This window comes from Bicyclus anynana, chromosome 22, assembly GCF_947172395.1.
Source record: "Bicyclus anynana chromosome 22, ilBicAnyn1.1, whole genome shotgun sequence".
NCBI lineage: Eukaryota > Metazoa > Arthropoda > Insecta > Lepidoptera > Nymphalidae > Bicyclus > Bicyclus anynana.
In genome coordinates this window covers 12480779-12506560 of record NC_069104.1, presented here as the reverse complement: position 1 = coordinate 12506560, position 25782 = coordinate 12480779, and the positions used below count along the sequence as shown (strand labels likewise).

The 25782-nt window shown below is 39.1% G+C and overlaps 1 protein-coding gene and 1 long non-coding RNA gene across 2 annotated transcripts in view; both read right to left on the bottom strand.

The window, feature by feature from the left end:
- The window catches only part of LOC112057688 (regulator of G-protein signaling loco), a 104447-nt gene that overhangs the window by 56521 nt on the left and 22144 nt on the right, over positions 1–25782 (bottom strand). The gene's annotated exons all lie outside the window — the stretch shown is intronic.
- On the bottom strand, positions 3319–6836 carry LOC128199345 (uncharacterized). The gene is made up of 2 exons (XR_008251993.1): positions 4868–6836; positions 3319–4143 (listed from the first exon to the last, which is right to left on the bottom strand). It is a non-coding gene; the product is annotated as an uncharacterized LOC128199345 (long non-coding RNA).

Sequence of the window (25782 nt, the reverse complement as noted above, 5' to 3'; positions counted from 1 at the left end):
TCATAGCAAAATAGATGTATTATGTCGAGATAATAGGATTTGAATAACACGTAACCTACTTCAATTTACTGTTATTATACTTAATGATGGATGAAAATTATACCGTTGCAAAATGCGATGCGTTTCTAGAAGTCCTTTTATTTATGTAAGTACCTCCTCATATTGAGTATAGGTATAAGGAATAATAGCTTCTTTTAAATATTGGATAGAAGCAGGCGTTACTTTGCGGAAGTTCATCATGATTATATAATGATTTATTTATTTTGCTATCATCCGCGAAAATTCGGCGAACCCATGCGACAACGTCACCCATTGCAAAGAAAATTGCAATTGCACGTTGTAGAGTCAACATCTCCTGAGGATGCTCCGGTTTCGGGGTGAAACGTACGTAGAGAGTATTTTGTCGGACCTGGGTGACGTTGTCGCATGGGTTCGCCGAATTTTCGCGGATGATAGCAATATAAATAAATCATTATATAAGAATAATAGCTTGTTTCAATACAACCTACATAACATTAAACTACATTATCCCCGGGTAAGCAGAAGAACCAAAGTCACCGATATAGCTCAACGAGTCGGGAAGCTAAAATGGCACATAGTTCGAGGACGTTGGGGTCCCAAAGTGCTGGAATGGCGACCCCGCACTACAAAGCGCAGTGTCGGTAAACCCCCCACCAGGTGGACTGACGACATCAAGCGAGTCGCAGGGATTCGCTGGATGCAGGCGGCTCAGTATCGTGATGTTTGGAAGTCCCTACAAAAGGCCTATGTGCTACAGTGAACGTCCATCGGCTGATATGATGATGATGATCCCCGGTAGCTATAGGTTATATTTCATCCGCGTATTCGGGAACGGGAACTACGAAGGTCAAACCGCGAGGGCCTGCTAGCACAATATTATAAGCTCGCTCTAAGCCGAGCTCAGCAGTGAGCCGAATATGGGTTGATAACGACGACTAGAAAGCGCAGGTCGACCCTCCACCAGGTGGACTGACGACAGCAAGCGAGTCGCAGGGGTTTGCTGGATGCAGGCTCAGTATCGTGATGTTTGGAAGTCCCTACAAAAGGCTTACGTCCTGCAGTGGACGTCCATCAGCTGATATAATGATGATGATCCTCGGTTGCTATAGGTTATATTTCATCCGCGTATTCGGGAACGGGCACTACAAAGGGTGAAACCGCGAGGGACTGCTAGTACAATATTATAAGCTCGCTCTGCTGTACTCCGGAAGTTTTATTTTATTCCTTACAAGTTAGCCCTTGACTACAATCTCACCTGATGGTACGTAATGATGCAATCAAAGATGAAAACAGGCTAACTTGTTAGGAGTACGATGAAATCCACACCCCTTTCGGTTTCTACACATCGTACCTAAGCTAGATCTGAAACAATTAAGAAAACCTCAATCGGCCCAGCCGGTGATCGAACCCATCGCTTGGCGGTACGCCTTTGTCGGTAGGGTGGTAACTAGCCACGGCCGAAGCCTACCAGGCAGATCTGGACCAATTAAGAAAACCTCAATGAGCCCAGCCGGGGATCGAACCCAGGACCTCCATCTTGTAAATCCACCGCGGATACCACTGCGCCACGGAGGCCGTCAGAAAATAACAAAACAATAATTCTTCACTTCACAAAAGTCGGTTAAAAATTGTTTGAACTCGAGGCATATAAATGTCTACAGTTAGAACATTTCGGAACTTTATGAACTCGGCAGCAGATGCCAGGGAAGTCGAATTCCTGGACGTTTTGCTCTAAAATTAGTTTGCACTAAAATAGACTCCACCGGGTCTTCAAAGCCTCGGTTACTCGACTGTTGAAGGGACGGCCGAAAGCCGAACGGTTTTTATTTAGGCCGAATTTTTTGACGGCCTCCGTGGCGCAGTGGTATGCGCGGTGGATTTAAAAGACGGAGGTCCTGCGTTCGATCCCCGACTGGGCCGATTTAGGTTTTCTTAATTGGTTTGGCTGGTGGTGGCTACCGACAAAGACGTACCGCCAAGCGATTTAGCGTTACGGTACGATGTCGTGTAGAAACCGACAGGAGTGTGGATTTCATCCTACTCCTAACAAGTTAGCCCGCTTCCATCTTAGATTACATCGTCACTCATCCCTCAGGTGAGGTGAATTATGAATTTTATTGTAGTTCTATAAAAATCTTAGTTAGCCGTGATAGCCCAGTGGATATGACCTCTGCATCCGATTCCGGAAGGTGTAGGTTCGAATCCGGTCCGGGGCATGCACCTCCAACTTTTCAGTTGTGTGCATTTTAAAAAATTTAAATATCACGTGTTTCAAAAGGTGTAGGAAAAACATCATGAAGAAATCTGCACACTTGAGAATTTTCTTAATTCTTAAGCCTGATAATCCGCATTGGGCCAGCGAGGTGGACTATTGGCCTAGCCTCTCATAAGTATACCCACATATGTCTCACTCATTTGTGTACTTTACTCACACTTATAGATGCAATAAGTTACGTGTACTACGTGCCTCATGCTTACTCTAGCCACAAAATCTGAGCACGCCAGCTAGTGTGTAAGTCCTCTAACCCTGGAATTCATAGTCGTGAAGTGAACAATCCCCCACAAACCAATATTCAGTATTCACCCAGGGGCTGACTATTGAATCATCCTTCATTGCATTTCATAAACAAACTACTGGAGAGCCCCTAGGTGACTGGAGTTTCAAGCAAATGTTGTCTATGATTTTACATTAGATCTTTATAAATTCTGTGACACAACCACAGAGAGACGTATTTTGTTAATTCTTTGACATTTTACAAAATAATTGAGTTTCTATTTTCTAATATTTTCATTTACTTTTTGTTTTTATGATAAACATAGTAAAATTTAATTCGTTCAAGAGTACAATAGATCAATTTTATCAAAAAGTTTCTTTCTCACAAGAAGGAGTTGTTAGAAAAATATTGAAGATATGTGGACGAACATGATCATAATCAAAATTATCAGCCGATGGACGTCCACTGCTGGACATAGCAGTCTTGCATGGACTTTCAAACACAACGGTCTCGAGCCGCCAGCGTCCAGCGGCTCCCTGCAACCCGCTTGATGCCCTCGGTCCACCTAGTGGGGGTTCGACCAACACTGCAATTTCATCGGCTCTTCGAACTATGTGGCCTGCCCATTGCCACTTCAGCTTCACGACTCGCTGTGCTACCTATGTCAGTGACTTTGGTTTGTCTGCGGATCTCCTCATTTGTGATTCGATCACGCAGAGAAATCCCAAGCATACTATTTACTATATAAGTAGTTTGATATTTCATACTTTTGTAATGTGGAATCCTACTTGAAATAAAAATATTGTCAGAGGAAATTTGTTTATTTTACTCAAAACCACCTATAATTACCTGAAATAATTACAAGTAGGTACTATTATGCTGTATTTTTTTACAATTTATAGTAAGTGCAGTAAATAAATATAAGTGTAGCTTATCCTTAGGAATAGTGGTAAAATTGCATTTCACAAAGCTTTAGATCACATAATATTATATATGTATTTAGTAGGTAAGCTTGGCCCGGTAATGGGCTGATAATAATGAACCACACACACTTATTGCAATTCTAAAATCAAACCTATATCCTTTTGATACAAAGTTTAATTAATAACAACAATAAATACATAATTTACATATAACTTATTGTTATTATTGTATATTTTTATAGGGCTAGACTTAAATGAAAAATGCAGAAGTAAACATTTAATAATTATCTTTATTAAAGATTTGAATCAATAAATTTTTATTTTCAATCATTCATTCAATTAAGATTTGTATATATTTTCTATTGTTATGGACTTCATAGTGAGTGACCACCTTACAATACACTGCACTCACTCCTACTACTTCAATATTAAATGCTGCTGACTTTTCAAGGTATGAGGGTCTTCCAATTACTGTGATCTGAAAACTCAGATTTTCAAGGACCAAAGTATTCTCAGTATTCTTGGTAAAACAGTATTCTCAGAGCTCATCACTGCTATTCCCTGCCATGATAGCCGGTTTCTTTAAATCTGTGTATAGGGTCCTCCGGGGTTGTTTATATGTATACTTATGCATGACATCAATACAGCTTGACTTTTGGCATTTATGTTATTTCATAGAATGCTTGATGGACTGCACCTACAGTCTGAAAATAAACATTATGTTAGTTACATTTATGTAGGTTATATATTTCCTAAATCAAAACTAGATAGGTATAGATATCAGAATGAGAGGGATAAGGTCCACCACGCTGGCCCAATGTGAATTGGCAGACTTCACACATGTAGAGACAATGTTTTTCCTTCACCGTATGAGACATGTAATATACATTTAAATTCATAAAATGCACATAACTGAAATGATTTGGAGGTGTATGTTTCAGACAGCATTTGAACCTACACCCTCCGAATAGAAGGCAGAGGTCATATCTACTGGGCTATATGGATTTTGACCTACTCCTAATTTATCTATACTAATATTATAAACAGGAAAAATTTGTTTGTTTGTTTTGAATAGGATCTGTAACTACTGAACTGATTTGAAAGATTCTATCACTGTTGGGAACCTACACCATCATAATCAAAGGCAGAGGTCATACCCACTGGGCTAATTGGTTTTATATCTACTCCTAATTTATCTTTACTAATAATAGAAACAGGAAAGATTTGTTTGTTTGTATATTTTGAATAGGCTCTGGAACTACTGAACCAATTTAAAAAATTCTTTCACTGTTGGGAAGCTACACTATCCCCGAGCTCTATAGGCTATATTTTATCCCCATATTCTTACGGAAATGGGAACCACACAGGGTGAAACCGCGCGGCGTCTTCATGAACAAAAAAATATTGATAATGAACAAAGGTACGTACCTGATAACATCCCGTTTCATAGAATCGAAGTGCTGCTAGAATGTATAATACTAGCGGTATTGGTATTCCTCTCTTGGTCTTCTGTGTTCATTCTTCATCAAACAGTGGCATATTATGCCTAATATGAGAATCTTTCGTACATTCCATATCGCCATAGTATTATACTGGGTTTACGCAATTGCGAATATATATCTTGGGCACTGATATAACTCGCTGTTTATAACTTCATTTATAACGATCCGAACGTCCACTTTCTAATAAATAAATCACGAATAACAACAAAAAAAAATGCCAGGGGATGGTTTGGCTGACAAATATCGGTAATTCAGCAGTCAGCCGCCAGCTCCTGTCAAATGAGGGGTTTCTTTTGTCTATGAAACGCGTAGGGATTGAATTCGACACATAGCGGCTGAATAATCCCCTTAGGGGCCCCCTGCTACGACTATGAATTCCACCGTAAGACACGACGAGATTTCCTGCCGTACCCATTTCCGACAAAACAATAAGGCATTTGTTCTATTGAGTCGCTTTATAGCCGTCTCTCTGAATACGGCATTGTATGTCGTTTGTTGTGATTTGGGGCTGAATCAATAGACAATACGCTGTGTGTAGAATGGTGAATACGAGTTCAGACTACTGTCTATTATGTACATAGATATTTAAAGTTATAAAGGATTTTTACAGATCTTTTTATATGTATACACAACTAGCTGACACGGCAAAGGTTGTCCCGACATACGAAAATAATTAATATGTCGACGAGAGAGACATTTGATTGGTTAGCAAAATCTACGTTAATTATTGTGATAATATTAGAATCAGGTTTTCATGTAATTGGGATTTAAATATTTACTTTTTAAATAAATAAGACTGTGAAAGGTTTCCACCACGCCGGACGTGGCGACGCTAGTAGTAGTAGCGCAGTAGAGGGTAGAACTGTAATAATAAGTTAAATGATCGATTCGGTAATGATTGATAGTGTTACTTTGTGTATCTGCCATCCTTGACACGTGAAAATTAGAACCTGCTCTTAGACTACGTCTCCGTTATCAGAAGTGGAATTTAGTCTGCTCCGCCGACAAATATAAAAATACTAAAATCTCGATTAAAAATAAGGGAGTGGGGGTAGGAGATGAATATCTATACCAATATTATAAAGCTGAAGAGTTTGTCTGTTTGTTTGATTGAACGCGCTAATCTCAGGAACTACTGGTCCGATTTGAAAAATTCTTTCAGTATTAGATAGCCCATTTATCGAGGAAGGCTACGAAAACGGGAACCACGCGGGTTAAACCGCACGGCGTCAGCTAGTCTACAGATATATAGATATTTCTCCACGACCTATACTCTTACCTAACAAATATACCTAACAAATATACCAAAAAAATATATATTTCGATTCGATTGATTTCTTAATCAATCATTGAATTCATTGTTGAATGATTTAAAAACAATCATTCGTATAGTTACAAAATCACCATGGTTACGTCATACGCCGTCAAGCACGGGGGGTGACCACCTGCCGTGACGACAGGTGAGACCCCCACCTGACCCCATACTTGAACTGTAACGGTCCAAAACTATGGCTATATACAGACTACAGAGTTATAATGGATTCTAGATACATTCTAGAATTTATAATGTGGGAAACATTGCGAACTGTACTTAAATTACAAATAACACAGTATTTATTACTTCAAGATGTAGTGTTGCAATTAAACATTTATGTTTATTTATAGTATAGTAACTAGTTAAACCGGTACACTTAGTAAATATCACATACAATTAAAAGTGTCAATGCCTATACAAATCTATGCTAATTTTATAAAGAGGTATAGTTTGTGGATCCGTGATAGCCCTGTGGATACCTCTGCCTCCGATTCCGGAGGGTTCGAATCCGGTCCGAGGCATGCATCTACAACTTTTCAGTTGTGTGCATTTTAAGAAATTAAATATTACGTGTCTCAAACGGTGAAGAAAAACATCGTGAGGAAACTTGCATACCAGAGAATTTTCTTAATTATCTGTGTGTGTGAAGTCTGCCAATCCGCATTGGGCCAGCGTGGTGGACTATTGGCCTAACCCCTCTCATTCTGAGAGGAGACTCGAGCTCAGCAGTGAGCCGAATATGGCTTGATAATGATGATAAACTAGTTGTACCGGTACACTTAGTAAATATAACCTACAATTAAGTGTCAATGTCTATCCAAATCTATACTAATTTTATAAAGAAGTAAAGTTTGTAGTATTGCATGTAGTACCATACCGATTTTAAAAATCCTTTTACCACTACAAGGCCACGTTATTTGTGAGTGTCATAAGCATAAGCCCGTATTCTCACGGGAATGGGAACTACTCGGAAAAAAACCGCGATACGTCTGCTAGTTACTTATACATATTTAATTTTTTTTGCTATTCCTACATTGGAGTCCTATTTCATTTATTGATGTATGATACTTAAGCTACGCAGTGTACAAAAATTACCAGCAGGATTATAATATCTACGAAGTTCGACGTGTTGCAATATCAAAACGGACTTCAAATTTGGCGCATACTATACAAATGTATACAAAAAAGTGTACAGTACATTACACGTGCACTTTGTCTCATAAATATGAATTTATTTATTATCAGTACAGTGTCATTGACCTTCAAGACGAAGATAGCGATCTTACCACCATAAATAAATCCGCGCGAACGGCGCAAACTCTTTATGAGAGATTGATGGTGTTTGCGCGTGTGCGTACTGTGATGGAGCGGTTGATATTTATGCCAATGTCATGGTAAGGTTATCCCTTGTTGATATTATAGTAGGGGAGCCGAAGAGGGGATTTTTGCAGTTACTCGAGCGCGGCAGGAGTATACTTTGCACGTTGTTCAGTACCTCCACCAAGTATGAGCCCTCAATATTGGTGGGTACGTTTAGGGCAACCAAAAAAAAACTGACTTCAGAAATACTCAAGCATCACGTCAGATTAAGATGAGGTATGTGAGTTGATTGCTAAAAGGAGACGATTTGAGCGTAACGTAATGGAATGGAAGGGTTCTAAAGTTACAAAATAAAACCCTTACATTTCTGTTATCGAGGCACGAGCGCGGTTATTTATTTACTTATTTTGAATGAACTAATTTCCTGAATAGTCGCTCATGTTTTTTGATGATTTCAGTAAGCCGAGGTGATAAAAGTTGTCTTAAGTCTGTGGTTTTTTCCCCACCGCTGAATGCGAAAAAAGTATATAACCATTTATTCTTTCTATCATTTAATCTACCAAATCTAATCGATTCCAATGACGCTTTAGTAACTGCAAATTTAGCATCCCAGGCTCCCCTACTATAACTCATGGACACAACGAAGGCTCAGAGTCACACAGCGGGCGATGGAACGGGCTATGTTAGGAGTATCTCTGCGTGATTGAATCAGAAATGAGGAGATCTCTCAAAGGAAAGCTGAATATTTCATAGCCCAACCCAAATTCAAACCCTGGACCTCATGATCAGAAGCCACATAAGCTAACCACTGAACCAACGGGGACTTTTATAAATAAATAGATGATTAAAACCGTTGCGGTAAACGGATGAAACACCTCAACACGTTACTCACGGTTCAATATGATACCTATACTTTTTTTATACGAATCTAGTCTTTATTACTGAAACATAAGGTACATTATGACTCAGTCGCACGATATGATGTTCGCATGTTATATGATATTGTAAATTTACACGTAATAGTCTTATTTTTCGCGTAACGCATAACTTCAACCGATTTCTTAAACGAATAGAAGTTTTTTTACAAATATTAGTAACGAAACCTAAGTTAAGAGCCACACCATCAACGACCATTTTCCTGCTTCTCCCTTCCACCACCGAACAGCGAGACAACCTCCGTGGTGCAGTGGCATGCGCGGTAGACAAGACGGAGGTCCTGGGTTCGATCCCCGGCTGGGCGGATTGAGGTTTTCTTAATTGGTCTAAGTCTGGCAAGTTAGCCCGCTACCATCTTTGATTACATCATCACTTACCATCAGGTGTGATTGTGGTCAAGGGCTAACTTGTGAAGAATAAAAAAAAAGACGCCTTAAACAGTGGCTTGCACTTAATAGATGCACCGGGCAATTAGGCGTCAGAGCCTATATATGATGCGCATGTCACATATGGGCCTGGCACACTGGGCCTATATGACTCGAACTTGATAAGCCACATAGGTTAACCACTAACCAACCACCAACGAGGCTCCTTATCTCTCCAACAACTTTTTTTTTAATATAAAGGAATATTTGTCATATCTTTTGAAGGATCTCTAACTAGTCGGGAAAGACTATATTAGGAGTGGGTAAGACAATAGTCCAAAATTGCGGGGGGATCGAACCACCACCCCTTGGTTATGAGTCCGACCACTTTACCGTTGAGGCTTTTTAGCTTGTCTTCGCAAAAGACAAAAAAGACTATACAACGCTGACCGCTACCCTTCGCTACTCAGAGAGCCAAGCAGAAGTATACAAGTATAAAGCCCTCTACACACATACCGTAGTCTTCGGCTGCGGTCGGCGCGCGCGCAGCGACATATACGCGCGGTCCATGGCCGCCACCGCGCCGCTAGTGCAAAGCATGGTTCACACACGACCACTAGTCGTCACTGCTCCGTACAGTACACAAGCACTACTACACTAACACACAGTATGCAAGCGCTGCCACAATGGCCCATAGACAGTACACGGGGATATCACACGACCGCGCTCGCGTGGCGCTCGCACTGCACTGACCTGACCTCACACACCTCACGGCTCACTGCCTCACAGTCACCCTGTCATGAGGTGAATTTGGGCCTCGTCCGCCCTAGGGTAGCTCCCGGTTCGTTTGTTTGTATTATGTATATTATTTTTACTTATAGAGACGAGATAGATAGAAACAAACGAACAGAAATTGTACCTACTTTTAATAAGACTACACTACTTTCAAAATACAAAATTTACCATTTAAATTTAAAAAAAAAACATACATACAGCCGAACGTAGAACCTCCTCCTTTTTGGAAGTCGGTTAAAAATGCGGCGCTGGCCCAATGCGGATTGGCAGACTTCACACACGCAGAGAATTAAGGAAATTCTCTGGTATGCAGGTTTTTTTCACGATGTTTTCCCTTCAATGTTTGAGACACGTGATATTTAATTTCTTAAAATGCACACATTGGAGGTCCATGCCCCGAACCGGATTCGAACCCACACCTTCCGGAATCAGAGGCAGAGGTAATATGCACTGGGCTATCACGGCTATCAATAGTTTATATTGTCCTGCAATTAACAAAAACAATGACATATTAAGGCTGCATAAGCTAGTGATTGAATGCAATCACGCATAATAAGCGATGACACAGCATAATATAGTGAGCTCGCCTAGAAGATGCTTATACGCCTTGCGCCATTAACCTACGGCTAAAAAATAGAGGTGTTATAACTGATGTGTCTGTCTAATTTCTGTGTATTTATCTGTGGCATCGTAGATTCTAAACGGTTGAATCAATTATGATGTTGTTTTTTTAAAGATGTTGTGCGATGTGACATGTGATGTTATTACAATGAAAACCGAAGATATTTTTAGGGGTTTGTATCTCAAAAGGAAAACCAGAACACTTATAGTAACCATTTGGTTGTCCATGAGTCTGTCTATTTAGATTGATTTTTGATGAACAGGATTTCCAACATATTTTTTTTCATGCTAGAAAGAATTTCGGACATATTTTTACGATCATGGAAACAATGTATTTCAATAAATCGAAATTCATGACTGTCAGGAGTTTCAAAATTTTCGAATTCCACATTAAACTAAAATTAAAAATGACGAAATAAGAAACTGCAGTAACAGAAGCACTCCGCTAGTCGGTTCACAACACAAATTACGCCATATGTGAACCTCCATGCATCGTTAACTCAGTCATTGATACACCTGGGCGACAACAATCAAGACCCTACGTTGACGTGATAAGGTTCAGTTTGCAATGGCAAAGTTTATTTACAATGCACCGTCTATTGTGTAGGTATGTCATTCACACATACTGAATGAAATTAATTAGAGGAATTTAAAAATATTTATATTTAACTAGCGCACCAGTACTGTGCTTACTTCGGGAAATCCAAAATTCGACCGCCAAGCGATTTGACGTTCCGGTGCGATGCCGTGAACCGTCAGAGGTATCATCATTAACAACCCATATTTCGGCTCATTGTGAGCACGAGTCTCCTCTCATAACTCTGGGGTTACATTATCTAAGGAAAATTAATTAAAAATCTATGGAACATAATTGTGTTCTATTTCTTTTGTAAATAGATCTTAAATTGTGTCCCTTTTATCGCATCCTTATGTTATAACCTAGCCAAACTTAATTATTGATACATATCATGAAGTAGCTTACTCGTGAAGTGCGGAATGCCAGTTGCAATATCTCGTCGATATCGGCATTCTTACCAATACTATTACGTATTTTAAAGTGCAAGGATATATAAAGGCTTGTGTTACGTGGATAGTCGGTATTATTTGACTTATTTGGAATGAAAACATAAAAATAATTTTAAAAAATTAGTTATGCTCCTAAAAGTGGACTTATCGGAGCCATGATCATGACACCTTGAAGTTATGGGAAATTCTCTCGAGTACCCTGTATCTACTACCTTCATACCTACACTTTACGTTAGCTACGTACCTTGACAACCAATGAGTTATCCTCGACAACCAAATACAGGAGGACACAATTAGCAGAAGACAATGCGTTAAGGAAAACTGACGCCGTAAACAATGATAGCGCACTCATAAGGGGAAGAACTTACATAACAAACAAACGGCATACGTGACAAGTCGCGAATGAGAACGACGCACAAGGAAAAGGAGGTCACTACGCGACACCGAAGGCGCGGGGCACGGGACACTGATTTGGAAGAAAATATCAGTTTCTTGTTTCTGATTGTGTAAGAAGTGGGGAATGGAGCGACCTATGCTTGGAGTTTCTCTGCATGATCGAATCAGAATTGAGGAGATCCGCAGAAGAACCAAAAGTCACATAGCTCACCGAGTCCTGAAGCTGATGTAGTAATGGACAGGCCACATAGTTCGAAGAGCCGATGGACGAGGGTCCCAAGGTACTGGAATGGCGACGCCGCACCAGTAAGCGCAGTATTGGTCGACTCCCCACTAGGTGGACCGAGGATATCAAGCGAGTTGCAGGGAGCCGCTGGATGCTGGCGGTTCGAAACCTTTGTACTTGCGAGCGCAGAAACATCTCCTGATGGGGCCCGAAGGCAGAAGTCGATGTGGGTACAACGACTCTCTAAGGGCGTCTCCTCTGAGCCTCAGCCCTCAGCTTAGGGGGCTATTTTGGAAGGGTGTTTTGGCCTGAGTGTATCGGTAAATATCATATCAGTGCATGACCAGTGGTGCTAACACGCGCCATAATGGAGAAATTAACAAAATATTGTCCAATGGCGGCGCAGTTGTCCAGGGATAGCGGTATTTCCAGTTGCCCCGCTATTGGTTGAAGTTTGTCTATTTCTCTTCACGAGAATATCTCGTAGGGCCGTTACTATCGATATTATGTCTGCTGTCTACAGCATTTCTGGATATTTTAAAACCCTCACCGATCTTCGATTTTTTACAGGGTTTACGGCGAAAGGCTAAGTTTAGAATCCGAGGGTAGAGATCAATGTAGCTTCATCACGAAATATTCAATCACGTACACACCGGGTCAACCGTATTAGCACAGTAAAGACACAGTAAAGATATTACAAGCAGTATAATAACTCGGCCGTATTTTTGAAATAAATACCTACAGCCGCGCGGTACGTAAACATGTCATAGGGCTGCCCGCATGCAGCAATTTAATTACATTTGCTAACTTTGTGTTTCCACCTAGTTTTGTGATTGTAAATAAACTTTTTTTATATAAACAAATAAAATACTTTGTAAATTGTAGTAAAATGGGAAATGATAAATAAAAATGCGTGTTTTTTGATTGGTTGATTTAATTAAGGCTGATACTACGTCAATGATCTTGAAGGATTGGTCGTATTCTTAAACATATTTATTTCGGTGATGCCATCTAGGTATTACCTCCACACTACGTGAACAAATAAAAAAAAAGATAAATACCTTCATGAAATTGTAGTGATTTAAAATAGATAATGAAACAATGAACAAACGCACTAATTGTCCCTACGATACGATAGTTCCCCTAGATTTCTCTAGGATGCCATTATCAGATCCTGACATGAAAAAAATGGGACTAACCTGAAAGAATATTCATCCAAACAAAAAAGAAACGGTTTACAAATGACGGAAATATCGCTGTAAATACGATACGATTCTTTTTGGAAGTCGGTTAAAATGCTTGTCACCAATGCCAAGCTGAGCAAAAGTTTTATGAGCTTGCACATTAAAGTGCATAAAATCCGCCATTTTGATTTTTTAAAAACTAAGTTACCCAGTGACACTCGGCCTATCTAGACGAGTCTAATGACATATCATTTATCAGTATGTGTGCTTGGCAAATTTGTTCGTCACACTCCCGAAGGTCGGCGCGGTCCAGGAGGGGGGTAACGATGCCCAGCGCGTACGACTTCACACCCGCGCAGTCCTTTCCTCCCGTCGCCCACATACAACAACAAGTCATAACATTCAAACACATACTCCTCCTTTGGGCTTCGCCGCAGTCGGGTAACAAAACACAAATGATCCGAGCACAGTCACACAATACATTGTACAAGCAGTCGAGGTTTTAATACAAGCTTATCGTACCTACTGTATCGTGATTCATGAACCGCGTATAGCTACATATTTCAATCGTGTCAATCACTTTCCTTTACTCTATTCACTTTATTTACTAACCCAGATACCTACCTTTATTCTGGAGATAAAAGGAAATACCTTATCCATTAAAAAATACAAGATTATGTACCTACCTACTAATAAGTAAATTTATTTTAAAGTTAACCTTTCAGAGTTTCCAGGTAACTTAAAAAAAGTTATCTCTGGATGGGATAATTTTGAATTCATGCATCCAAAAACGGCACAGTATTTCCTACTGGTCATAATTAAAAAAATCTAATACTATTAATACACTTTACTCTGTTAATACACCGTGCGTTCGTTCGTCACCGCGGCACAGTCGCGACTGTTTTCACCCCACGATCACCCCATGTTCAAGGAGCGTAGGTATAGCTCGCGTTTCGACCTCTAGTATGAAGTCCAACTACTGGTTGTAATATCTTTTCTGTGGTAAAGATATTACAACCAGTATAGTAACTCGGCCGTATTTTTGAAATAAATACCTACAGCCGCGCGGTACGTAAACATGTCATAGGGCTGCCCGCCTGCAGCATTTTAATTTTTATTATTTTATATATTTATAATTACATTTGCTAACTTTGTGTTTCCACTTAGTTTTGTGATTGTAAATAAACTTTTTTTATATAAACAAATAAAATACTTTGTAAATTGTAGTAAAATGGGAAGTGATAAATAAAAATGCGTGTTTTTTGATTGGTTGATTTAATTAAGGCTGATAGATACTACGTCAATGATCTCGAAGGATTGGTCATATTCTTAAACATATTTATTTCCGTGATGCCATCTAGGTATTACCTCCACACTACGTGAACAAATAAAAAAGTCGTCGTCATCACTAGACCCCTTATGCAGTCACAACCCCTATAGGTGGAAAGTTCTCATCAATACAAATTAAACAAGCCCAAAAAAAAAATAACTGCTCTAAATCGTTGACGAGTTCCATAGTTCATGTTTCGGCACCATCATCAGACCGACTCCTTATACCTTCATGAATTTGTAGTGATTTAAAATAGCTAATGAAACAATGAACAAACGCACTAATTGTCCCTACGATACGATAGTTCCCCTAGATTTCTCTAGGATGCCATTATCAGACCCTGACATGAAAAAAAAATGGGACTAACCTGAAAGAATAATCATCCAAACAAAAAAGAAACGGTTTACAAATGACAGAAATATCGCTGTAAATACGATACGATCCTTTTTGGAAGTCGGTTAAAATTCTTGTCACCAATGCCAAGCTGAGCAAAAGTTTTATGAGCTTGCACATTAAAGCGCATAAAATCCGTCATTTTGATTTTTTAAGAACTAAGTTACCCAGTGACACTCGGCCTATCTGGATGAGTCTAATGACATATCATTTATCAGTATGTGTGCTTGGCAAATTTGTTTGTAACACTCCCGAAGGTCGGCGCGGTCCGAGAGGGGGGTAACCATGCCCAGCGCGTACGACTTCACACCCGCGCAGTCCTTTCTTCCCGTCGCCCGCATACAACAAGAAGTCATAACATTCAAACACTTACCTTTATTCTGGAGATAAAAGGAAATACCTTATCCATTAAAAAATACAAGATTATGTACCTACCTACTAATAAGTAAATTTATTTTAAAGTCTTACCTTTCAGAGTTTCCAGGTAACTTAAAAAAAGTTATCTCTGGATGGGATAATTTTGAATTAATGCATCCAAAAACGGCACAGTATTTCCTACTGGTCATAATTAAAAAAATCTAATACTATTAATACACTTTACTCTGTTAATACACCGTGCGTTCGTTCGTCACCGCGGCACAGTCGCGACTGTCTTCACCCTACGATCACCCCATGTTCGAGGTGCGTAGGTATAGCTCGCGTTTCGACCTCTAGTATGAAGTCCAACTACTGGTTGTAATATCTTTACTGTGGTATTTATTAGTTACGTGAGCGAAACACTGATGTAAACAAAAAGTAATACAATGGATTGGGTTTATTTTGAGCATAAAACCCAATCAGTGAATTCCATAAGTAATAATTCAATTTGTTTATATTATAACTAATGCCAGATGAGGGAATATGATGCAAGAAGAATGGAGGAAGCTCGAGATTATATCGTGATGCAATTTGCTTTTAAATAGCGCGTAACTGCCTTGATCCTATAGTTATGTGGCTTGGGAATTGGGATCAAAAATTCAGCTTTCTCGGTTCATTTGCAATATTTATGCCGATTTTTCCGACATAACGTATTTAGTATTGCAACACCACATGTATTGCCAAAGCCTTACTGGCTTTTGGGAATTATTTACTCGCACACATACTATAGGAATTATATAGGAATCCCTGTTGGGAGAAACTGTAACGTGAAGTTATTTCCCTCATTGTTAAATTATATTAATAAAATGAAATCATAGTAATAATATATATAGAAAGTGTGGATAAGCAAGTTAGTGATACCTATAGATCGAGTATCAAGTTCCGAGTGTGCCACTGGCATTAGATTACGGACTTTCATTCAAGTAACGAGTATACGAGTGTCCACTAATGCACTAGTGTAGAAAGTTATATTTTCCGATTTACACTAAAATTTTCGTCAAGTCTGATAACAGCTGCTACAATGTTATAGCTAAGAACCTAATCATTTTTGTCTTAATGTTTCTTGTCTATACTAATATTATAAAGCTGAAGAGTTTGTTTGTTTGTTTGATTGAACGCGCTAATCTCAGGAACTACTGGACCGATTTGAAAAATTCTTTCAGTGTTAGATAGCCCATTTATCGAGGAAGGCTATAGGCTATTTCATCCTTGTGTTTCTACGGGAACGGGAACCACGCAGGTGAAACCGCGCGGCATCTACTAGTTAGTAATAATTGACCGATCAAACAGATGGCATATAGGTATATACAGGGTGTTGGGGAGTATTTCCCATAACTCTGGGGTTATATTCTATTTAATTAATATTTTTGGAGTAAATAATATTTCTTTTGTAAATAGATCTTAAAATGTTTTACGTATTTTAAAATGCAAGGATAGACAAAGGCGTGTGTTACATGGATAGTCGGAATTATTTCAATTACTTTGTACGAAAACATAAAAAGTTTATATTTTTTAGATAAAAACTATATAAGTTATGCATTTCGCCTCCTATACGACTAAATGGACTCGTCAATACCTTAAAATTATGGGAGAAACGGAGGAACACGTCTTACTATACAAGTGCCATCCTGTATCCATCAACCTGAGGCGTAGGTATTAGCTTCATGTAATTATTGGCTATGTTCTTTGGATATAAAATACACAAAAACTACTGATACGATCATAATATGTATTGAAGTTATGACTCGATATTTTTGGAATTTACAGTAAAAAGGTCATCGTTGTGGCCAATACGTCAACCAGTACGAATATGTTGGCCAATATTTTATCACGTTATTCACGTGGCACATATGTATTTTGTGACTTCGCCAACAATTTACTCGTTGTTTCAATGCGTCCGTACTACATGATAGCACACATGTTGGCCAGCGTATTGGTCGACGTGAAACTCGGGCGATAAACTGATGAAATGTTAGTTGTTTTTATTATTAAAACTTACCACATTAGCGAGCAACCGACCATTCTTCCGTAAAAATCGTACTTCCGTAAAAATCGAAATAGTTTACTAGGAACCGTAAGGGCGTGGTATATTTACTAGTAAGTGCTCATCGCAACGCGTAGGAATGCGTCTATCAATCAACGGCGTCGGAGCCGCACATTGTCTGTCGTCACCACTGACTCACGAGCCTTGTCTCTGTCTATGACATTTATTGCTGAGGGTCATAGACAGACGAGACGTTTTAGACAGAGTCTACGATAAACTGTTGTAAGCAAATAGACATATGTTTTCCATCTGTTTTACTAATCTCTTATGTTCATCGCATTCCTTCAAAATGAGATAAACTTATGCATGGACTCGGTAAAAAATGAGACAACGCGATTTGTTATTTGGTCTATGTATCCACTACCACTGATTCACTAGCCCTGCGTATGACACTTATTGCTGACACATATCGTGTCATAGACAGACGAGAAGTGCATCGTAGACAGAGAAGTAAATAGATAGAAAGCATCCAGTGCATTATCTGAAAAAGAGAACAATTTATGTGTACTCAGTAAAAAATGAGACAACGCGATTCGTTATTTGTGCCTATAAATCTATCATTCACTAGCCCTGCGTATGACACTTATTGCTGAGACATCGTGTCATAGACAGACGAGAACTTCATCGTAGACAGAGAAGTAAATAGATAGAAAGCATCCAGTGCATTATCTGAAAAAGAGAACAATTTATGCGTACTCGGAAAAAATGAGACAACGCGATTCGTTATTTGGTCTATGAATTTGTCATCACCACTGATTCACTAGCCCTGCGTATGACACTTATTGTTGAGTGTCATAGACAGACGAGAAGGTTATCGTAGACAGAGATGTAAATACATAAAAACATCCAGTGCATTCCCTGAAACGATACAATGTTACTTGGTTTATGAAATGACAGATGCCTGTCGTCACCACTCACTTTTTTGTTTTTTTTATTATTTTTTACAAATTAGCCCTTGACTATAATCTCACCTGATGGTAAGTGATGATGCAGTCTAAGATGGAAGCGGGCTAACTTGTTACGAGGAGGATGAAAATCCACAACCCTTTCGGTTTCTACACGGCATCGTACCGGAACGCTAAATCGCTTGGCGGTACGTCTTTGTCGGTAGGGTGGTAACTAGCCATGGCCGAACCTGGACAAATTAAGAAAATCTCAATCTGCCCAGCCGGGGATCGAACCCAGGACCTCCGTTTTGTAAATCCACCGCGCCTACCACTGCGCCACGGAGGCCGTCACAAGCCCTGTCTATGACACTTATTGCTGAGTGTCATACACAGACGAGAATTTTGTCGTAGACAGAGAAGTAACTAGACAGATAGAAAGCATCCAGTGCATTCCCTCAAAAAGAGAACAACTTATACGTAGACTGAAACACCGAGACAAGAGTATTTGTTATTTGGTTTACGTCTCCGACGTACTCCGTCTATCGTCACCAATGACTCACTAGCGCCGTCTATGACACTCGGCGAGGCGCCCTTTATCAACTGTCTCCTAGAATCGTTATCCGCCTGCTTTAATGACCCACTACTCTAATAGCGTGGTGAGTTTAAACTCATATAGGATAGAAGTTTGTAATTGTAGCTAATAGTCAGGGATCCGTAGAACATTTTTTACAACTGATTACTATCAAGTTAATTTTTCGTGAGTAGCTTCATCTCGATGAGACGAACAACTTTGTTTATTTCTTAATTATTCTTTATTTACTCTTGATTAATTAATAGTTATACAACTTAACAGTCACACTGTCCTACAAAAATGCGTGGTATATTATCTCGTTCCGACGCTCGGAAATTATTATTTCCTGATAACTCAGTTAGCTACCAGAATCAAGAATTTTCATAAACAAAATTTTTTTGCCTATAAGGCTTTAGTTCGCGAGGTTCATGTTTAGGTCGATATAAAAATTGATTCTTTTAGGAAAGTCTAATAAGCAGCCTGGAATTGGAAACTTAGTGCTTCTAGGTCCCCATGCCTCAGCGAGCTCATAGGCCAAAAAACGAGCCGCAGCCCAATCAAAGCCGCGAACAAAAGTCAAAGCATTGCACAATAAATAACGATTTTTGTATTCTGCATACAAAACTACTTTCAAAGAAAAATATACTTTTACTCATCGCATGTTTCCGGCGATAATTAAAAATGCAGTACCATTAATTACTATGGCATTCTACGTAATACGAGTAAGTAATATATGACGGACGCCGCGTCCTACCGGATAGGCAATAAATCCTGTGGGGTTCCCTTTCCTACTTCGCGCCCGGATGCTACCTGTCTCGCAAATCTAATAAGATATACCTTACTCTAATGACAATTTCTAATAAGTAGCAGATTATGATACGACTGCATGATAGGGTCTTGAGATGCTTGTAATCGAGACTCGTGGTTTTAAAACAAGTTATGTATTGATCCATACTCTATGTCATGTAATTATATGCACTAGGTACTACTAGGTTACTACTAGGTTAGCAATACTTATTAGTGTGAGAAATAAGCTAGGCAGCAATATTTCCTCTGCTGGACTAATAACAGAGATCGTTCAAATCATTAGTTATAGCAAAAAAAATCGGTTCTCTGTAAAGTCGGTTTACTGACAATAGTTGAACGTGACAACGTCATAAGAAAATACTGACGGAATTGTTGCATTTTTATAAAAGAAAATGTTCATTTTTCTAAAATACTGTTTAATAATCTTCATAGACCAGAATATACTTTATTTCTTGTAAAAAAAGTTGGCAACCCAAGAGCGAGGGAACGACGCATGACGTCATCTTTTTTCGAGTGTGCAGCCGGCTCCATCGAATTATAAGACGTTGTCACGTCAAAATCATCAATATTATCAGTCGATGAGCGGCCAACGACTCCCTATAACCCTTTTTGCGCCTTTCGGTTCGGGGTCGCTAATTTAGCACGTTAGGACCAAACTTCAGCTCTTCGAAATATGTACGTTAACAAACATAAAGTCTTCAATATTTTCTGTTTACTGAAGTGCCTATGGACGTTGGGGTCCCAAGGTGCAGGAATGGCGACCCCACACCGGAAAGCGCAGCGTTGATCGTCCCCCACTAGGTGTACCGAAAATATCAAGCATGTTGCAGGGAGTTGTTGGATACTGGCGGCTCGAGGCAGTTGTGTTTAGAAATTCATGCATTCATGTCCAGCAGTGGACGTCCATTGTTGATGATGATGACAATATAATTAAACTTTAAACAAACACAATATTTGACTCAGTGACTCAGAGGATCTTGTTGTGACGTAGAAGCGATAGTAATGCGTATATTTACTAAAAACATTTGTTTGTTACTGTTTTAGGTTCAGCGATGAACAACCGATGAATCATCGCCGTGGGTACATGTAATTAGGCCAACGGAGTAGCAACGATATTATTGTATTCCGTTGCCTGTCTTTCGGTTTTTTACCGAATATATTTCCGAGAGTGCTCACGGGATATTTTTAATCTAGTCCAATTCTACCACAGAACAGCGAGACACCGTGCAAATTGGCATCCTTTTGTTGTCGATGTGCAGTCGACTCGCACGAAACGTTTCGCATCGACGTTGTTAAAGTGAACGCAGCCACCATCCGACATTTGGAACGCTCATGTCATGTGTCACTGTCAAAGTGATGTCGTTTATTGCTCTTCTCACTTCTGCCATCGCATCGGACGGATTCCATTCCAAATCGCATCTCTGTTTTGTTATACTTATACTAAATTACTAATCATATTTCCGCTGAATAAACTGTTTATTCATACATCGTTTCTATTTATTTCTCAAATAATTCTCATTAGGTTATGGGCCCAGACGTATATAGTTCTCATAAGACGTTCCTGGTAAGAACAGCGAAGGTGTGGAATGCCCTTCCGGCTTCTGTGTTTCCTAACACTTATAACTTGTGCACATTCAAGACAGGAGTGAATAGACATTTTCTAGGCAAGCGCGCTCCAACCTAGACCTCATAATCGCTTTCCATCAGGCATGATTGTAGTCAAGCGCAAGTCTATTTAGAATTAAAAAAAAATCCTGTTTAAAATGTTTCAGCAATCATCGAGCTAAAAAATTCCCAGCTTTGTTGCGTTGCTTTGAAATCATTACTTTAAAATGGAGGCAATTTAATGACTTAGCCGATAACATTCAACTCTAATATGAATTTTTATTGAAAAATTCTTGGACGTAAGAAAAGCTTACTATTTCATAGCCCGACCCAAGAACTCACGATCCGATAGCCACATAACTTCACCACTGACCCAGCGAGGCAGTCGTTCGAGTCAAGCATTGCTGTGTTTTGAGTTTTTTTTTAATGTTAGAAATGTGTCCAACGGGCGGGGATCGAACCACGACCTCTCGGTGATGGGTCTTGCTCCATCACCGTTGAGCTATTGAGGTTTTGTCTTAGTATTTACACTTAATAACGTAGTATGTACCTACTACATTTAATTAGGCCAGCGAATTAGCAACGTTATTACTGTACTAGCTGACGCCGCGCGGTTTCACCCGCGTGGTTCCCGTTCCCGTAGGAATACAGGGATAATATAGTCTATAGCCTTCCTCGATAAATGGGCTATCTAACACTGAAAGAATTTTTCAAATCGGACCAGTAGTTCCAGAGATTAGCGCGTTCAATCAAATAAAAAAAGTATAGATTCCTGTTTAAAATTCTGCAGCAATAATGATAAGTCCCACTGATATACGAACAAAGAAATTCCCAGCTTTGTTACGATTTCAAAGTTAATGGTTTGAAATCGTTACTCAAAAAATGGAGGAGGCAATTTGATGACTTACAAGATAACATATCTAAATGACCATTGTTTATTTTGAATTTCAATTACATAAAGGGTCGGTTTCGTCACAGTAAACATTGTTGTATATATTCTGTGGTTTCGTCATCTTATAATAAGTCTGGAAGAAAATTTCTGAGTTACTATAATTGTTTATTCTTCTTATATTGTTGTGTTCTAATAAATAGTAAATAATAAGTGTCGGATAGCATAGCCTTGACGGCCTCCGTGGTATGCGCGGCGGATTTATAAAACAGAGGGTTCGATCCCCGGCTGGACCGATTGAGATGTTCTTAATTGGTTCAGGTCTGGCTGGTGGGAGGCTTCGGCCGTGGCTAGTTAAACCGGCAAATACTTACCGCCTAGCGATTTAGCGTTCCGGTACGATGACGTGTAGAAAACAAAAGGGATGTGGATTTTCATCCTCCTCCTAATAAGCTAGCCCGCTTACATCTTAGACTGCATCATCACTTAGTAAAGACTGCAATAGCCCGGCAAATTAAAACATATTTACTAATCTTTGTTAAAAAAATGTATATGTGTCAAACATTTTACTACCTATATAAAACAAAATTAAACTGCAAGAAAAGGTTATTAGCCCATGCTCCTATAGTCTGGTAAGTTTGTTTATGACATTTCATGATATGCGGGCAACAGGGGAAAGACTGCGCGGGTGTGAAATCTTGCGTGCGGGGAATTAAGGTGCATCAGTCGTGGGTTTTCCATTCATCGCTACACGCCCCCCGGCCCGCGCGGACCATCGGGAGTGTTACGGACGAAGTCGCTAAGCTATATCATAGTAATGGTAGGCAACGAGGGAATGCGGACCATGGTGGCTTTCGAAGGTTTCAAACGGAAAGGTTTCGGAGCGGCTAGCGGCCAAAATATTTTTTTTTTATTCTTAACAATTTACCCCAAGTGTAAGATCGAAGAGGGCTAACTTGTTAGGAGGGGGATGAAAATCCTCACCACTTTCGGTTTCGTTACGACATCGTACTAGAACGCTAAATCGCGTAGCGGTACGATTTTGTCGCTACTAAACTCTACCGGTCACTTTTGAACCACAATGTAAAATTTGTACCAAAATGATCGTTGTAACATACGACACACGATGTAATAAATATTTTTTGGATTCAAGTTCTAATTTTCAAATTTAATATAATTATCTAGTTCTATAGATATCCATGACAGTAGGTCCTACCCTACTACATAATTCCTTATTATCCGTATTTCGAAATGCAATAACAAAATGTCTTTTATCCTGTTCCAATTCCCAAGATGGCCCAATTAGCGGGAGCGGGTGCGACGACTTTATTCTGGGACCCGCCCTCGATACGTCGTCTGATCAGACGTTTCAATTACATGGAAACTAGGACAGACTCGGGGAAAAACAAAATTAACTTTAAAATTGACTTGGATCACTGAAATAAATTTTAGAACTCAAAAAGCTCAAAAGATCGATATAAAATGAATTAAATAACAGGTTTTGCAGAATAAATGAAAAATAATCTTGATTTATTAAGTTACTTCATTCAGAAAATGCATTATAGGAGCAAAACTAATGATTTCCGAGCCTATAATGGTCAGACCTTCTTCTTTCTGTAAAGGCAAACAGTTTGACACACCATGCGCTCTGCCATAGGTTAATTCGATAGGCACCTGCTGAGTTCGAAACTCTGTAGCATGTAACAAAGGTCCAGACCTAATTGTTCATTAAATTTTCTTAGACAATATCACTGCTGGACATATCTCCATTAAGGACTTCGAAACATGACGGTCATTTGCGCCGCAAATGATATCCTCAGTCAACAGACTATCCAGCTTAATGACAAACATTCGAAAAACACCGTTAAACATTACAGGTGTGCTTTTTACCCTTAAATATCTTTAACAGTGTATTTTATTATACCGAGATAAATATAAAAAAGAACAATGTGAAAGTGCCTTTTACCTAGTTCGGACTACTTCATTGTTTAGTCGGGTGCCAACAATTTTTGGTTTTACCGCCCGCTGTGACAACCAATAAGTGGGTCTGCAATAATTGCCGTAACTTATATATTTCTTTATATTTTATTATAAGATTTTATTGTAACCTGTTGGTGTCCTGTTTAAATAAATAAATAAATCAATAGGTGTCAGCGAGTCCCACACACCTGGCCGTAGACTCCCAGCTCTGCTTGTGCAATCTCCGGGCGGGATTCGTATACCGTATATGCGACATGAAAAAATGATAGAAACATAAACTTTCAGCCATCACAAAATGAGGTAAGTCAGGCCATCGCAGGCTATTACTCCAAAATTAGATTAATTAAGATTTCCAAGCGTCGAAGGTCAGTAAATCCGGATGTTACACAATCCCCCCGACAGCGCGGTGGAAACAATGAGTGTCCCTGACAGGACGTCCTATTCGTGACCACACGTACCGACGACCGTTGGACAACGTAACTACCGATACTGTGTAGGGCTGTCGCTACAGTCATCGATGGTCATCTAAAAAATTGTTTAACATTATTATAATACAATACTAATATTATAAAGCTGAAGAGTTTGTTTGTTTGTTTGATTGATCGCGCTAATCTCAGGAACTACTGGTTCGATTTGAAAAATTCTTTCAGTGTTAGATAGCTCATTATTATATATTATATCCTCGTATTCCTACAGGATCGGGAACCACGCGGGTGAAACCGCGCGGCGTCTACTAGTACATATAAAAACATTACATATAATTCCCGTGTTCTATCTATCTATAAGTCCTGCATTACTTTTATTTATTTATTTATTTATTTATTTATTTACGTACACTTACAATATACATATAGAGACATACACAAATAATATATAACTAGATCACATTGACTTATACGTACATCTATGACAAGTGCACACAACATTCACTAAAAACTAAAAAACATGTAAAGTCAAATATCACATTACTTGAACGTATCTGCTAAAAGTTCTGTGAATTTCATCAAGCGAGGAGAAAAACAAATCTAAACTCGGATCCCACTTCAATGCCCCGCTTAGCAATGCCAACGCGCGAACAAGAGAATAATAATCTGCTCCTGGCCGAATTATTTCTTTTTTCAGCCACGGTGGCCAATCTCATGGTGAAATGAACCATGTACGCAAGAGATATTATAGTGCAAGCGTGTGTTTTAATTACAAATGCACTCTTTCCGTCATTCTCATAGTCCGAACTCCAGGGTACTACTATGATTTTACTCGTAAGAAAAATCTCAAAAAGGTATTTTTTTGTAAATTAATATAATAAAGTATTGTAATGATAAAATTTATGTTGATAAGGATATCAAGTTGATTCGTAGATTCGTGTTATCACAAATAGTTTAATCTATACTGATACTATAAATGCCAAGTTAGAGAGTTTGTGAGGTTGTAGAACGTAATATCTGCATCTACTGAACCGATTTTGATACTAATAGAAAGCCACGTTATGTTTGAGTCTCATACGCTGTGTATCCCCGTATTCCACAGGAGTGAAACCGTGTGGGGTCTGCTAGTATTTGTTCTTTTATTTGCACTCGTATTTGTACACTGATCAGGCGAGGCCTACATACTAATTTGGACCCTATGCCTTAAAAATGTCATTAAATTGTTGTTTTTTTATTAATTAACAAAATCGAATAAGTGTCAACCCTAATTTAATAACCAATTGTTCAATAAGAGGTCTTATTATTAGCC